Source organism: Cyprinodon tularosa, unplaced genomic scaffold (genome assembly GCF_016077235.1).
Source record: "Cyprinodon tularosa strain WSP-4 unplaced genomic scaffold, ASM1607723v1 ctg301, whole genome shotgun sequence".
NCBI lineage: Eukaryota > Metazoa > Chordata > Actinopteri > Cyprinodontiformes > Cyprinodontidae > Cyprinodon > Cyprinodon tularosa.
In genome coordinates this window covers 771,002-778,437 of record NW_024039010.1, presented here as the reverse complement: position 1 = coordinate 778,437, position 7,436 = coordinate 771,002, and the positions used below count along the sequence as shown (strand labels likewise).

The 7,436-nt window shown below is 40.6% G+C and overlaps 1 long non-coding RNA gene across 1 annotated transcript; it reads right to left on the bottom strand.

Moving 5' to 3' along the window:
• Positions 1–3,507: 3,507 nt before the first annotated feature.
• On the bottom strand, positions 3,508–6,961 carry LOC119787800. The gene is made up of 5 exons (XR_005281374.1): positions 6,079–6,961; positions 5,862–5,982; positions 5,651–5,728; positions 5,432–5,574; positions 3,508–3,924 (listed from the first exon to the last, which is right to left on the bottom strand). It is a non-coding gene; the product is annotated as an uncharacterized LOC119787800 (long non-coding RNA).
• Positions 6,962–7,436: the final 475 nt, after the last annotated feature.

Below are 7,436 nucleotides of genomic sequence, written 5' to 3'. Positions count from 1 at the left end.
CCATAGAGCAAGACTCCAGAGACATTGTCCACATCGTCTCTGTTGATAAGCGAGAAACCAACAGGAACTCGGTCATCATGGAGAAGGAGTGCTTTATTCGTACAATGGAAGCTCTCCTTCCAGAGCTTGCTATCAAAGAAGTTGACACTGATGCCCACCCACAGATCAGTGCATTGTTGAGTGAGTTGTTTTTCCTGTATTATTTGAAGTCGGTTGAAATTGTATGTAGTGTTTTGGGTTGTGATGTAGTTCAACATATTTTATTTTATTTTTTTTTACAGATCCAGAGCGTGGTAAATACAAAGCATGGGGGATCCAACACTCACTGGATATGTGGCATGCAGCTAAAAGTCTAAGCAAGAAGCTTTGACGGGTATGATTCACACTATTTGTACCTTTTGTAATAGACACATCTTGTCCACTTAATATTAGGTTGGGATATTAGGTTGGGTTAGTTTGGCGCTGAATATTGATGATTTATGTGTTACTCTTGTGTGCCAGGTTGGGACTGTAAAAAATCAAACAGTTAATCAAGCCTGGATCAAGGATATTGTTAATCGATTTTGGTACTGCATTAAGCATGCTGTAACTGAGGAGCAGTTCAAGGTATGTCAAGTGAAAATGTATATATTTTGACCAGGTCTCCTCCTTACGCTGGCAGACATTGCTTGTCTCTGTATGCACTGTATGTAATTTTCCTTTTTTGCAGATGATGTGGGTTGGCGTGCTGCACCACGTACGGGACGAGCACTCTTGGGCAACTGGGTGCTGTCAGCACGAGTCACTGGAGGAAGGCAGCCAGGAGAAGCCATGGATCCAACAAGGTATTTTCAGTAAATGAATGCAGAAGTTGAACTCCCTGTCCAAATCTGTGTGTATGTGTACGGTATATGTGAATTGTAAGGTTATCATTACAGGTTCTGCCGCTCACAAGGCATTGGCTGGAGTTGTGCTCGACAAGCGATGGTTGGGCCTGGTGAAAAAGTTCTTGAACTTCAGGTAAGCATCTAGTCATTCATTGCATAGAACAAGTTGTTGCTATTTTTCCATCGTAGTCTCTAATTTGGGTATGTTTAGTCATTTCATGTTAGTGCGTTATTCTCATCACCCATTCCTGTCCCACCTTTATAGGACCACATCTGATTTGGAGTCCTTCCAAAATCACCTCCTCATGTACTCATCAAAGCGGCACGCCTACACACCATTTGTCTACAAGACAAGGACACTACTGGCTGCCATTGACTACAACAAGCACAATGGGCGCCTTCCTGCACGCAACCTGGATGGTCGAAAAATTTATGTTTCTACTGTAATGTTTCTGTTGTGAATGTCTTACATTGTAAACAAATTTGGCTATATTGATTTCAACACATGGCTCTGTTTATTACTTTCTAGCTACAGACGCTCATACAACAAGAAGTCAAAGAGCTGGAGTGTCCACACCATGAAGGAAAAGAAGCAGTACAGCTAAATTCCTGACCTTCAGAGGGCAATTCTGGCAAGGAGGCTGGGAAGTTGCAAAGGCCTTCCCCGCAAGCAGACTTTGAGGTCTGCTGACCCAAGGCGCCTTGGTTTGCTCGCACCGGAACAGCCACCACCTACAGCTGAACTTGTAAGCATACATGTGTCCGGTGGGGACTTGGTCCACAGAGACACAGAGGATCTAGAGGACTGAGCAGATGGATGTTTACGATCCAAAGCATTTGAATTCTGTAAATAGGAAGTTAGGAGGCACTTTTCTCTTGTGGTGAAACATGTACAGATCTTTATTTGTAAATAAACTTTGAAAGCAATGTGTGTTGTGCTGGTATGTCTATAAAGCAAAAATATAAAAAATAGAATAGAACTATGTACAATTATTTGAAAACTTTACAACAAGCGCTGCACCCTAAAACCAGTGTATTGGCCCCTTGGGTCAGGGAATTTATCCCTAATGCGACCCACACAACAGCTGGGTATCACAACCCTGTTGCCCACACCCAGGCGTCCCTGCTGCCACAGGACAAACTGACGGTAAGCTGTATGCCTGAACTGCCGCTGGTCTACCCCAGGTTCAGGGTTATCCTCCAGGGCAAAGATGTCGTTCCATGCAGCATGAGCCAGCCCCAACACACCCTCATCCAAAATATAATAGTCCATATGGCCCATTTTACTGACACAGTCCTGTGGTGACTGCCGACAGCACTTTCTCTCCAGATCTGTGTCCATTTCTCTGCAGTTGCCACAGATGCACCAGTGTAGACCAGCTGGGTCAGGGACAAAGACAGGGCTCTCTGGAACGTCCAGGAAATGCATGACGTCAATCATCATTCCTGGTGACCGTTGCACCATTCTATCCAGAATTCTGTCCTTCTGGATAGGGTCCAGGGAATAAAGTTTGTCCTACAACACAACAATTAGTTTTATTATGTGACACTAAGAATATCTAAAATCTAATTAGTATCAGTGTTATTACACCTTTATTTCAGCCTTGCGGCTGTCTTGGAGGTCCTGTAACCTCTTCTGTTCAGTTGAGTCTAGTTTTCTGCCTTTATAATGAAATGTATAATGTGTATTTCTGCTCCCGGGTCAAAATGGCGGGCTGGGGCTGGGAAAGAAATTAAAGATTGCAAATGTGCTCCAGCTCTACCTTTCATGTTTACTTCTGTAAACATAGAACACGCTCCCTTGTGACACTTAAGTTGAATGAATTCAGTTCACACAGAAGATTACATATTTGGAAATGAGATCAACCACGCAAAAGAATCAGATTTCCTAAAAAAATCTGAACTGTGCGTCAATGCCTGCAGTGTGAACGTAGCCTTTAACGTGTTCATCCAGACATGACAATGGCCAAGGTTCCACAAGTTCATTTAAAGCTGCTTAATTTATTCCAAAACCAGTTTAAATGTGAGTTTAGGATCATCAATCCATTTAAATCCATTTTCCCCTTTTCTTTTGATAGAATATAGAGCCGGAAACATTAACTAGTTGGTTTCTGCTAAAAGGAGTGAGCAATGCAACCCTGAGGGACCAAGTATGGTAGAGATATAAAGGTATAGTTTAAAGAAGAGAAAATCACCTTAAAACCAAGTTTTATTCAAATTAACCAAAGCTGTTTGCCTTTGGGTTCACTAAGTATTTAGTTCCTGCTCTCTTCCTAGTTGATTGAATTTTTTACTGTTTTATTTTAACATTAATCTTTAATTATCCTCCCATATTTGTTTGTTGTTCTTTGTGTGGCTCAGTGTTGATGTGTCCCTTCTGCTCTGCTGCTAAACTCCCAGATTGTCTATAAGGTCAATAAAATGAGAAGAACTGCAGGAGGAACGTCTCACTGTCCTTATTTAAGGCTAATTTGTTTTGACACTGCAAGGTGACAAGAACAATTGTTCTATTAACATGAGCTCTCAGGTCAGACCCCCCAACAGGGAAACAGTAATAACCACCAATCTGCCAAAGCGCTGTACTATAGTAATATTAGGACTCTTGCTCCATTTGACTTCAGTTTGGTTTATTTATAAAGAATCAGTTTACAACAACTTATTTCAAGACACTTAACCAGAAAATACAAACAGATCCTGTTCACATTACTGCAATGAAACCTTTATTATAGTGAGAAATAACAGATGAAGATAAAACGACAGGAAGCATACTTAAACAGAACCAGACCCAGTAAGGGGATTTAATATAAATAAGTTTTAAAATAGAAACAAGTCCCAACAAATGTCATCTAAAGGCAATTAACATGACAATTTTAATACAGAAACATGTAACAGAAGTAAAAAAAAAAAACACAGAATAAAATCTAAACACAAACATCCGGTTAGATCCTATTTACAATATGGTAAAGATAAATACAGTTTATCATGGCATTCACAGAATTCAATCCAAGAAAGCACAGCCAATCACATAGACACCGGTCCAAGGAGCAGATGACCTTATCTGGAAAAAAAAAACAGGAGTTAGTGAACGAACACGATAGTATGTGAAATTTAAACACATAAACACTGGGAGAGGTGTAACTTTAACCAATAGAAGAGGGAAACACACAGGGAGAACCTAAAGTTAACAGAAGTGATAACCGTAAACAATGCTTGGAGAAAATGCCTGAAAATGCTGCATTTGTTGGAGTCTACAGTCTATGGAAGTATATCTGTGTCGCTGGGATTTGAATTAAAAATGCTACTGAAATTTAAATGTTGTATGTTTGTACTTACTGTTTCAGTGTTAAAATATATTCAGAACACATTTTTGACCTAAAAAAAATCATTGTCATTATTTCTACTCAGTTGAAATTTCATTTGTTATTTTCTCTTCAAGCTAAAAATTCACATTACTATTTCAACGTGATTACATTTTCAATACTTATTTTTCAGTTTAATTTTTATAGTGTTAAAAAAATCTGCATATAAAAAATAATTTGGCGTTTAAATTCAGTGTAAAAAGGGAAGGGTTATTTCAGGTCACAGACATTAGCAATGGATTGTGGTGTCCAACACCCAGCCAATCCCCTTACGTTTTCTTGGTCACGTGACGTGACGCATGTGGCGCTCATGCGGTAAGGAAAACCAGCATGACCGAGCCGGTCATGCTAGCTAACGCTGCCTCAACTACAGAAAAATGAAAGTAATAAACTCACCGTTGAGTTAGCGTTAGCTTGCATGATCGGCTCCGTGATTCTGGTTTACCTACAGTATGAGCGCCACAAGCGTCACGTGACTAAGAAAACGTAACGGGATTGGCTTCCCTTTTTACACTGAATTTAAACGCAGAATTTAAGACGGTGAAATAGAGCCAGTTGAATCTCAGGAGGCTGAAAATATTGAGTTTGAATTTTGAAAGGTTGAATTTTTTTATATGCAGATTTTTTTAACACTCAAAAATTTTACTGAAAAATAAGTATTGAAAATGTAATCACTTTGAAATAGTAATGTGAATTTTTAGCTTGAAGAAAAAAATAACAAATGAAATTTCAACTGTGTAGAAATAATGACAATTAATTTTTTTAGGTCAAAAATGTGTTCTGAATATATTTTAACACTGAAACAGTAAGTACAAATATACAACATTTAAATTTCAGTGGCATTTTTAATTGAAATCGCATCGACACAGATTTACTTCCACACAGTCGGTCGTTTCTCTGCTTTAATAGGTTCTAAAAAACCCTTCAGAGATCAACCAGGCCAAAATTCTCCCATATTGGATCAGAAGCTGCTTCTTAACTGTTTCTCTGTGGTCTAATGGAAAAGTCAGAACTTCTGGTTCTGATAAAGGTTTGGTTACAGAGATACAAATAGAGGTGAACATCAATTCATGATGGAAAGATGAATATTAAAGGTTAGACCACCTTGATGGGATGGTTGTAGCGTTTGTATCTGTTTGTTCTGGATCTGTTTTTAGTATCTTCACCAATACTGATGAACATCTGGAAGTATTAAAGGTTCATTACCTTCTTCTCCTGGGTGTAGCAGACTGATGGTTTAGCTGCGAGGTCGTCAACGTTTTTTAGACTCCAGAATGTTGGAGAGACAAATAGAGGAGCCATGTTTCTCCTGCTTAGTGGACTGTGTGCTCCGTCCTCTTCTTCAGCTCCTTCATAAATGAAGCAAAGCATCCTCAGAGTCTTAACCTATCTGCATGTGATGTTTCTCTAGTCAAACCAACATACCTCCAAACATGTGTGGATGGATTCTGTTCCAATGTGATCCGACTGCTAGAACACTGCTAGCTGTTCAACCTGCTTTCCCTGTAAAAATAAGACAAATTAATCGACAGAATTTCCTCGACACCAAGTTGAAATCTGGGGCAGGATGTTGTTTTCATCATAATCTTAGTCTTTCTGTGTTTCAATGACTGCTGTCGTGTTGATAAAGTCTTACTCCGTGTGTTTTCTGTTCCAGTCTTTCTCTGTGCCGTCCTCAGGTGGGGACTGGAAAGCACCTCACCATCCTGGATGTCCCGGTTCCTCACAGGAGTTTTGCTTTTGGACGTCCACGGTGTCTGAACATACATGAAAAATTAAGTGAGGCCATCTGAACTTTTAACTTCATATTTAAAAGATGGATTATTGTTGCTCCTTACTGAACATGCTCTCACCCTTTGTGAAGGTCAGCAGCCCAGACGATCCTCCTCTGGTTTGGTCGCTGCAGATCTCATCAGCATCTTCTGATGGCCCAAAGCTTGGAGAGGCTCGGTCCAACATGGGATTCAAAAAACACAGAAGAGATCCACTGCGGTCAGGACAGGCCTAGATGATATGGAGAATATTTCTGCAGAGGGTTCTTTTCCCTCCAACTAGGCCTGAAAACTAACTAACCAGAGGAACATCTAGAACTAGACCAAGTCACACCGGAAAGCCGTTTCTAACAGTCGGTGCTTCTCCTAACTCAAATCCTCACATCAGTCCTGTCCTCTGCCTCTAACTGGTCTAAATCAATTAGCCCCACCAAGCGTCATCTCTCTACCTTCTCACCAGCATCCCAGAGACCACACCAACTGATGATCACCACAAGCTGTGTCTCTGTTCCATTCTTTCCTGTTTTTCTCCTTTAGGGTTTAAGTTTGACCTCCTCCATTGTCCTCAGCAGTGATGTCCAGCTGTTTCGTTGAATTGGTTTGCCTCCTTGTGGTTGATCTTTTAACCAGGATTTAATTTCTGTCTTTTTGTGTTTTTTATTTATTTGTTTTTGTTGATTTGCCTCCATTCTGTGTTTAATCTTGTCAAAACTGTTTGGGTTTCCTTCTGTTATCTAGCAGAATGTCCACATTAGATGTAGAGCATGTTAGACTATTTCTGCTTTATTAGTTGTTATCATTTCCTCAGATGTCTGTGCTAACAGAAATTCTTAACATCTAAAACTTACATCAAAATCTAGCAGCGGGGTAAAGAAAAGCCAGGGTGCAAGACGCTACCTAAGGCATCCCTAGACCTGCCAGACTCCTTAGCATCTAAAAAAATAAATCTAGCAGCGGGGTAAAGAAAAGCCAGGGTGCAAGACGCTACCTAAGGCATCCCTAGACCTGCCAGACTCCTTAGCATCTAAAAAAATAAATCTAGCAGCGGGGTAAAGAAAAGCCAGGGTGCAAGACGCTACCTAAGGCATCCCTAGACCTGCCAGATATAAAAACAATCTATAAATGATATCTAGGTGTGACTGTTTCCAGTCCTTCAGCCTTCCCACCTCCAAAAGTCACCAAATCAGCAATAAAATAGATTGTTGAAGGCGTTAAAGGAAGGTTCTTGAAATCCCTATTCTCAAACATGCCTCTCGCAACAAGGCCTCTTCCCAGGGGGCTCCTCTTCATCATCTTCCTCTCTTCTCCTTTTCCTGGAGTCACGGTCTTCTTGGCAGTCCGGGGAATCCTCCGGCTCCTCGTGGTTCCAAGGGAGTCTGAAGGGGGGGGGATCCTCAGGGTGAACCGAAGAGGAGGTGGAAGGTGGTCATTGTCTTCAT